Raw genomic sequence first — 8,299 nt, 5'->3', positions numbered from 1 at the left:
ACAACAACAACAACAAAATGTTATCTAAGTATATTCTCTAAATGAAGGTGAATCACAACTCTGAACAGTTTAAAAGCCTTCATTGAAACCCCAACCCCTTCCGGATAAGGTCTAAGTCTCTTAGGTATGACTCACAGTTTTTCATGTAATGCACCGTATGTCTCCAAACTCCTCACTCAACTCTATGCAACATGCCTTATATCCCAGTCCTACTAAAACCGCCTGTGCTTCCCCAAATACACTGTTCTCCCAGTTACCTTTTCAGCAAAGCTCATATTATTCCCCATCCTTTTTACTTACAAACATAACATAATTTTTAAAAGTATATACCCCTTCATACTTTTAAAATTTTTAAATAGTTACAAAGATATCATTACAGCAAATGATAAATATTGACACTTTAAAGAAACCTCATATCAATCTTTTAGCAATGTAAGGCTATTAACTGAGTACTATAATAATTTAATCATTTATTAAGAAACACATGGACAGACTCTTTTTTGACAATTGGAAATGTTTACCAGCCCCTTTTGTCCTTGGATTGATGTTTCCATTTTACTTCCCTCAGGATGTTTCCTAATGAAATGTATATGGTAGAAAACCATCCATCATATTGCCAAGCTTCTGTGCAAAGCATACATTGTTGCTACTGTTGTGTCATTGAGTCAGTTTCGACTCATACCGACCCTGTATAAGGTTTCCAAGGAGCAACTGGTGGACTTGAATGGACATTCAATTTAAAAACGAAAACATTGAGTTTTCATTATAATTTTTAGTACTCACAGAACGACGTGGGTTATGGTATAAAGTAGTTATTAAGCATACAATTGGAAAGTTTATCCTAGTTTAAGAAGATAGATGGGTTTTTTAGCAGGCATCTGTATTAGTTCAATTTCTTTTCTTTCTTTTTTAATAGACAGCAGCTTGATAAACCTCATTTATGGGTGTTGTATTATTGTCACTCAATGTTTTTGAAAACTCAAATTACATACCAAACATCACTTTATAATTTACCAAACAAAATTATTTTTAGGGATCTATCTGTAGTCAAGTCTATGAAATCTACCTTCAGTTTGATTAAATACAAAGGAAAGGTAGGAAAGCCCCCGATGTGCAAAAGAATTTGCAAATGTGTCAGAGGCATTAACTTCCTCAATACAACATTAATGTTTGCTATCATCTCTCAATTGTACTATAGTTAGTAACTGTGTCAGACAGATTTTAAGATGGTCTTAAAATCCATCCCTTGTATTTATACCCTTATAGGAGCAGCCACTCCTTGGAAACCCTATGAGTTGAAATTGACTCGATAGAACTAAACAAGGATTCTCTTGAGTGTGGATTGGCCTATTTAGTTACTTCTAGCCAACAGAATACAGCAAAGGTGACAAATGCCAATTCTGTGATTAGGCTATGAAAGATTGTGACTTCTGTCTTTTTAGCAGGTTTGCTCTCTCTCTGTCTCTGTTTTGATAAGCATACTATCATGGAGTGCCATGTGGAGACTGAGGTCCTCAGTCCAATAGCTCTTTAGTAACTGAATCCTGCTAACACCATGCTACTTAGCTTAGAATCAGATCCTTTTTCAGTTGAGCTTTCAGGTGAGACCCCAGTCCACCTTGCCTACTACTGTGATTGCAGCTTCATGAGAAACTAGGAAAAAGAGGGCCTAGCCAAGCCATGCTTGGATTCCTGACTGACTTGTGAGGTAGTAAATGTATGTTGTTTTAAGCCATGAAGTGTTAAGCAATTTGTTAGGCAACAATAAATATTGAATACAGTAGGCAGTGCAATTAGACAAAAGAAAAAAAATTAGAGGTACAAAAATTGAAAAGGAGAAAGAAAAACAATCACTAATTGTAGATGATACCTGGAAAACCGAGTGTATCAACTGAAAAACTACTGCCAACCACAAGAAAGTTAAGTAAGATAGATGGAAATTATAGCTTTCATATAGACAAATAACTCAATGTAAAATAAAAATTTATATTGTGATATCATTTACAATGGCAATAAAATAACAAAATATAAAATACCTAGGAATAAATTTAACAGGAATTGTATAGGAGCTATTTGAAGAACTCTTTAAAAATATCCCTGTTGAAACAAAAGAAGACTTGAACAAATGAAAAGATACCAAATTTACTGACAGGAATACTCAGCATCATAAAGACATCAATTCTACCCTACTAAGATATACTTTTTACATGGTTCTCGCTGTGGGCGAATGCATCAGATTGCAAAGTCATTTGAACTGCAACATCAGTGGTTCAAGCTTACCAGCTGCTCCTTGGAAACCCTCTACAGGGTCGCTGTGGGTTGGAACTGACTCGATGGCACTTAACAACACAGCAATAAACACTAGAGAAGAGCTATGAAGGGAGACTTGACCTAGCAAATAAAAATTACTATATTTTCTTTCTGGTGGGAGTGGAAAGTGATTCAGTTATTATTGAGAACTTTGACCATAACAATAAAAATTATGAATATATATGCCTTTGGGTTACATATAAAAATATCCTAACAGTAGTGGTTGCAAATTGGGCTGCTAACCTCAAGGTCTGCAGTTGGAAACTACTGGCTGCTTCATGGGAGATAGTTGAGGCTTTCTGTTCCTGTAAAGATTTACAGCCTCAGAAACCCTATACAGCGTCACTATGTGTCGGAACCAACTCCACAGCACATAGCCACCACCACCATCATTATTATATTGGTATACGTGAAAAATGACATTATACGAGGTATTCATTGTAGCCCGTTTAACAGACAATTAGAAACAACCTGAGTGCCATTAATAGGAATCTGGTTAAATAAATGGACTCCTGGTTAGCGCTGTAGGATGAACATTGAACTGTGAACCACTAGTCCAGCATTTCCAGTTCACCAGCCGCTCACTGGAATCCCTAATCAGGGTCGCTATGAGCCAAAACCGACTCGACAGCAGTTAACAACAACAACAAATTAAATAAATTATAGTACATCTAAGCAATGGAATACTATGAAACTATAAAAAATGGGGATACTTTCTGTCCATTAGCATGGAAAGAGCTCTAAGGTATATTGTTAACAATAGTAATATAGCAAATTATAGAACATGCACAATATGCTACCTTTTGTGTAAAGGGGAGTTAACAATTATTTGTCACTACTTGTGTTGGATACAGAAATTCTGAAAGAATATTCTAATAAACGGTAGTTATCAATTGAGAGAACCGACTTGACGGCACTTAACAACAATAATCAATTGAGAGGCAGAATGTTGGAAAGGACTAGGTGGAAGGGGGATAGGGCTGGGGGAAATATTTTGTATATTAATGTTTATACTTTCTGTTTTTGAACCATTAAAAAGCCTAAGAAGGATTCTGTGAATTAATAATAAAGCCAAGGAAACTCCCATTTCCTGGAGATTCATCAGGTCCCAGTACAAGGATTTGGATTATTCTTTTTAATTTAATTACGTTTAATGTCAAGATAATTCACTATTAATATTATCAATTTAGTAGATTTCATTTCTTAGGGGGGCTCTGATGGCACTGTGGGTTAGGTGTTGATCTGCTAATGCAAGGTTAGTGGTTTAAACCCACCAGCTGCTCTGTGGGAGAAAGATGAGGTTGTCTGGGGCTGTAAAGAATTATAGTCTCGGAACACCTATATAGGGTTGTTATGAGTCAGAGCTGATTCGATGGCAGTGAGTTTTAATGATTCTTTAAATAAAATAGTTTAATGGAATTTATATTCTAACCTGACATTATAACATGATATTCCCTTACCTCTAATTTATTAATGTCACCATCTTAAGTATGGATATATAAGTATGTATATATTTATATGAAAATTATTCATGTAAATATTGTGTACATATTGTATATTTATGTGTATAATTTTCATACAAATACAAACATTTAAATACCCATTCACATTAAGCCTGAGCTGGGTTTTTTCCTGAATGATCCATAGGAAACTGAAAAATGAGTGGGGCCCAAGCCAAAAGCATGTTGCAAGCTTATCACACTGAAGAAAAATACCAAGATAATTCACATTCCCACTTGCCAACTGAAATTTATGGCCAGTTTCCAATTTGCTGGATTATGAAGTGAAAATCTTTAGTCAGCAACATTTATCCAGTGTGCTCCAAAGCTGCACCAGCGCATTCAGACACCGATGATGCTAAGACTGAAGAAGATGTTCAGTAAAACTCAAGGAACTCAGCCGCATCTTCCCCAAAAGTATTTAAAAAATTCTACACTTTCACCCCACTCAGTTGTAAACAAATTATTCCAGTGGTTCAACAATTTTAGGAAAAACTACATACTATATAACTACATACTATATTTCATTCATGGAATAAAAGTATCCATTAGCATGTTAAAGGCTCCCACCACTGTGATTCAGAGGAGAGCTGTGCTGAGCGCTATAGGGTTTTCAGTGGCAGGTTTTTGTTTCAGTAGAGCATCAGGCCTTTTGTCTGAGCTATTTCTGGGGTGATTTAGTCTTCAATTAGTAGTTAAAACACAGTAACCATCTGACTCCCAGGATTCTAGCTATAATTTAAGCCAACAGAATTGTTTTTACATTTCAAAAAAGTGAACCCTATAGCACCTATTAGTTGGAACCAACTCAATGAGACTTAACAATAAGAACAGCCTCGTGTTCTTCACAAGTTAAAGTCTCCTGATCTCACACTTTTTACAGGTTTAGTATTTGATATCTTCCACATTTCTTTAGGATATATCACAGACTCTGGATCATTTATTTCTGAAGGACCTAGGTCAAAGTGTAATCCCTTCAGGAATTGGGGCTGAGGATGCTTGTTGAAAATCCAGATCCCCAGGTGTCACCATTGACTTAATGAATGGGATTCTCCAGGGGACATATTTAACATGCTGCATGATGGATTTTTCTGCATACTAAATCTGTAAATATCAGTGACATCCACACGCAATAATGTGCAACACATGTGCTGGCTCGCCACAGTAGATATGAGAATCTCAAATACAAATAGCACACACTTATAAAATGGATTTAGTTCCAAATATTGAAAGGATTAAAATGTTGGCCTGCCTAAGATGGAACAGATGAACATGTGTCTCCAGGACTCTCCAAATTTCCTATTCATTTCCTTTCTACATGAATCACCCTCCTTTTACCCTCTACTCACCCTTGCCTAATCTCCTCTGTAAACTCCCAAATCTATGTGGCAGAGGAATTGATTCCATCTTATACTAAACCTACGGGACAGAGGAGAACTGCCCTCATTGGGTTTCTGTAGCTGTAAATCTATGGAAGCAGATTGCCTCATCTTTCTCTTGAGGAGGAGGTTGATGGTTCAAATGACTGACCTTTCAGCTAGCAGCTCAGTGCTTAACCCACCTCACTACCAAGGTTCCTTTTCAAGGACTTCATTCTTCTTGGATCAACTATCAACACTCATGGAAGCAGTAGTCAAGAAATCAAAAAACATATTGCATTAGGCAAATCTGCTGCACAAGAACTTTTTAAAGTGTTGAAGAGCAAAGATGTCAGCATGAAGACTAAGGTGCACTTGACCCAAGCCATGGTATTTTCAATAACCTCATATGCATGCAAAAGCTGGACAGTGAATAAGGAAGACTGTAGAAGAATTGATCCATTTGAGTTATGGTATTGGAGGAGAATATTGAAAGTGCCATGGACTACCAAAAGAACCAACAGATCTGTTTTGGAAGAAGTGCAGCCAGAGTGCTCCTTGGAGGCCAAGATGGCCAAACTTCATCTCTCTTACTTTGGACATATTATCAGAAGGGACCAGTTGCTGGAGAAGGATATCATGTTTGGTAAGGTGGAGGGTCAGAGGAAAAGAGGAAGACCCCAGCAAGATGGATTGGCCAAGTGGCAGCATCAATGGGCAGAAGTGTGGCAATAATTTTGAGGTTGGCCCAGGACCGGGCAGTGTTTTGTTCTGTTGGGCATAGGGCTGCTATGAGTTGGTACCGACTCGATGGCAACTAATAACAGTACCTCTTAATACACCATGGAACACATGTTGATATAAGCTGTCTTAGAATTTACTTATTTTATAAGAATTGATTAGAAAAAATGCAAATATTGCTTTAAAATACTTAAAAAAATTTTAAAGTATTTGCTCAGTGGTCAGTTTACTATACAAATTAGTAATCATTTCTTTTAGTTAACTGTCAAAGAAGACCTTAAGAAGTGACTCTGAATTATCTTTTCCAGGAAAGAGAGGTCTTTTTTCTGTTGAATGATTTCCCAAGTTATTCGTCATCCATGAAATTGCTATTGAGTACCACTTTTTGAAATAAAAATCAGCTATAGAGTATGTGGTTACAGAAGTACCGAAGATGCTGTTGTATTGGCTTCTGACCTAGAATAGAAGAATACTGTGGTTGTAATGACAAGAGCACAGAATTAGCAGTCAGTTACCACCTGTGAGCATCAGGTTCTATAGCTTCAGGCTGAACTCAGGATATTTGCCTTTCATAACTGCTGTGAGGATCAAATCAAATTTGACAGTAAGTGTGAAATGTCAAATGTAACACCAGTAGAGTTGATATTTTTGTTGAATATACTTTTATATGAAACTATAAGAAATTAATCAGTGATCAGAGATTTCCATTTTCTTCAATTTTTCTTTAGTGTTCTCCACTGTCAGTGTAACCTGACAGCTAATTAGTCAAAACCACTCACATGAGTAGGCAGTGATGCTGTCAGGAGGAGGAATCTAGGCTGTCACTGACTGGCTAACATCAGGATCCAAACATTGATTAGTATTATTTTTTAAGAATAAACATCTTTAATACAAATGCTGGCAGGGATGGTGGAGGATTTATTAGGCTTTCCGGGCCTTGATTTTTCTCAGATAGAGATCCAGCTCATTTCATTCAGCCATCTGCTCAGCCACACTGGCCTGGTCTTGAAGTGATACACGCCAAGAAGCTGCCCAGCTGGAACTGCTGATGTTTGCATTCTTCTTCCTTTCATCCTATTTTTTCTGAATTTTCTCTGATCACTTTTTGTTTAAAATCTCTCCCTCTTCAGGAGTCAGTTTGGCTCCCTTCTTGTGATCTAGCGGCAGTGCATAGTGGGACTCATACCACGGCGGATACTGTGTGCTGCCAGTAAGCACGATGAAGTTCTTTACCAGAGTGTTGGTGCGGACCAGCTCATTATTGGATGCATTGTAGACAACATCAAGGATTCTCATTTTGTGAGTACAACCCAGAAGGTCCCCACATGCAGCCTTAGGGCCCGATACTTCTTGTTACCTCCTCTAACACCAACTGTGTAGGCGGCGAGGGCTGGTCTTAGCGTTGGTTTACAGGCATCCCAGCTCATACTTCCGCATGGTGTGGTAGAACTTTCTCTTGCCTTCGGTCTTGTTGCGCTTGCATCAGTTGTCCCAAGAGATGCCCATGGCTTGGCGCTGTCTGTAAAATAGATACATTTTTCTGTTTGCATGTTATTTTTGGTTTTGCTTTCCTTAAACTCCTTGTAATCTAGTATATTTTGTTTTCACTTAGATTAATGTGATTTTCAGTGGACATATCATGGTCTTCTAGAGGCTATACACTGGATGGGATACAAATTATATAGTTTTACAGGCAAATTATGGCTCATTAAAGAACAGTTAAAAAAAAACAAAACAACCGTCCTTCTTAGTTCCAAAAAAACGGGAATATTTTCAAAGAACTTGATGTTCAAATAAATGGCCATTAGAGGGAGCTCTAGTTGCAGCTTAACAACAAAATTCTCTTCAGTGAATTAATGCTAACGATATTAACCAGCGTGTTTTAATGAAGACACAGAGTTTTTCTTTCTATTTTTTTTTTTTTTTAAGGAACTATGAAACATGTTTTTATTTTCTGTAGCTACCTTTGGAATGCAGTCTTTGGGAGCTATCTGATTTTTCTGCCCTCTTAAAGTTAAGAGGAACTGGAGATACTTTATTCAGCAAGAAGTTGTACCTAATTCTGTCAGTTCGTCTTCTTTCTTTCTTTTTTTAACTTTCCATTGTGAATTGGATGAGTGTTAACAGAGCAGATCAGTTTTCCATTCAACCATTCAAACCCATGTTGTTTCACATCATTGATTGCAATCCACTCAGTCTCTGTGCTTCCAATTCCCATTGTTCCTTCTTTCCTAAGCCTTAGGAACTTGGTCCTTAAACAAATGCATCCTTTTGATCTCAAATGAATGATTGTTCTAAAGCTTGCATACCTCCCTAGTGTTATTGTTCCCCTTATAGACCTGTCTATTGCTTGGCTGAAGGAGCTTTGGCAGCATTTGTTGTTGTATAATG

The 8,299-nt window shown here is 37.2% G+C and overlaps 1 pseudogene; it reads right to left on the bottom strand.

Moving 5' to 3' along the window:
• Window positions 1-6,829: 6,829 nt before the first annotated feature.
• LOC102839485 lies at window positions 6,830-7,414 on the bottom strand (annotated as a pseudogene).
• Window positions 7,415-8,299: the final 885 nt, after the last annotated feature.

This window comes from Chrysochloris asiatica, unplaced genomic scaffold (assembly GCF_000296735.1).
Source record: "Chrysochloris asiatica unplaced genomic scaffold, ChrAsi1.0 scaffold00127, whole genome shotgun sequence".
In the NCBI taxonomy this organism is placed as follows: Eukaryota; Metazoa; Chordata; class Mammalia; order Afrosoricida; family Chrysochloridae; genus Chrysochloris; species Chrysochloris asiatica.
The sequence above is the reverse complement of the archived record's forward strand: the minus strand, read 5'-3'. Positions and strand labels throughout refer to the sequence as shown.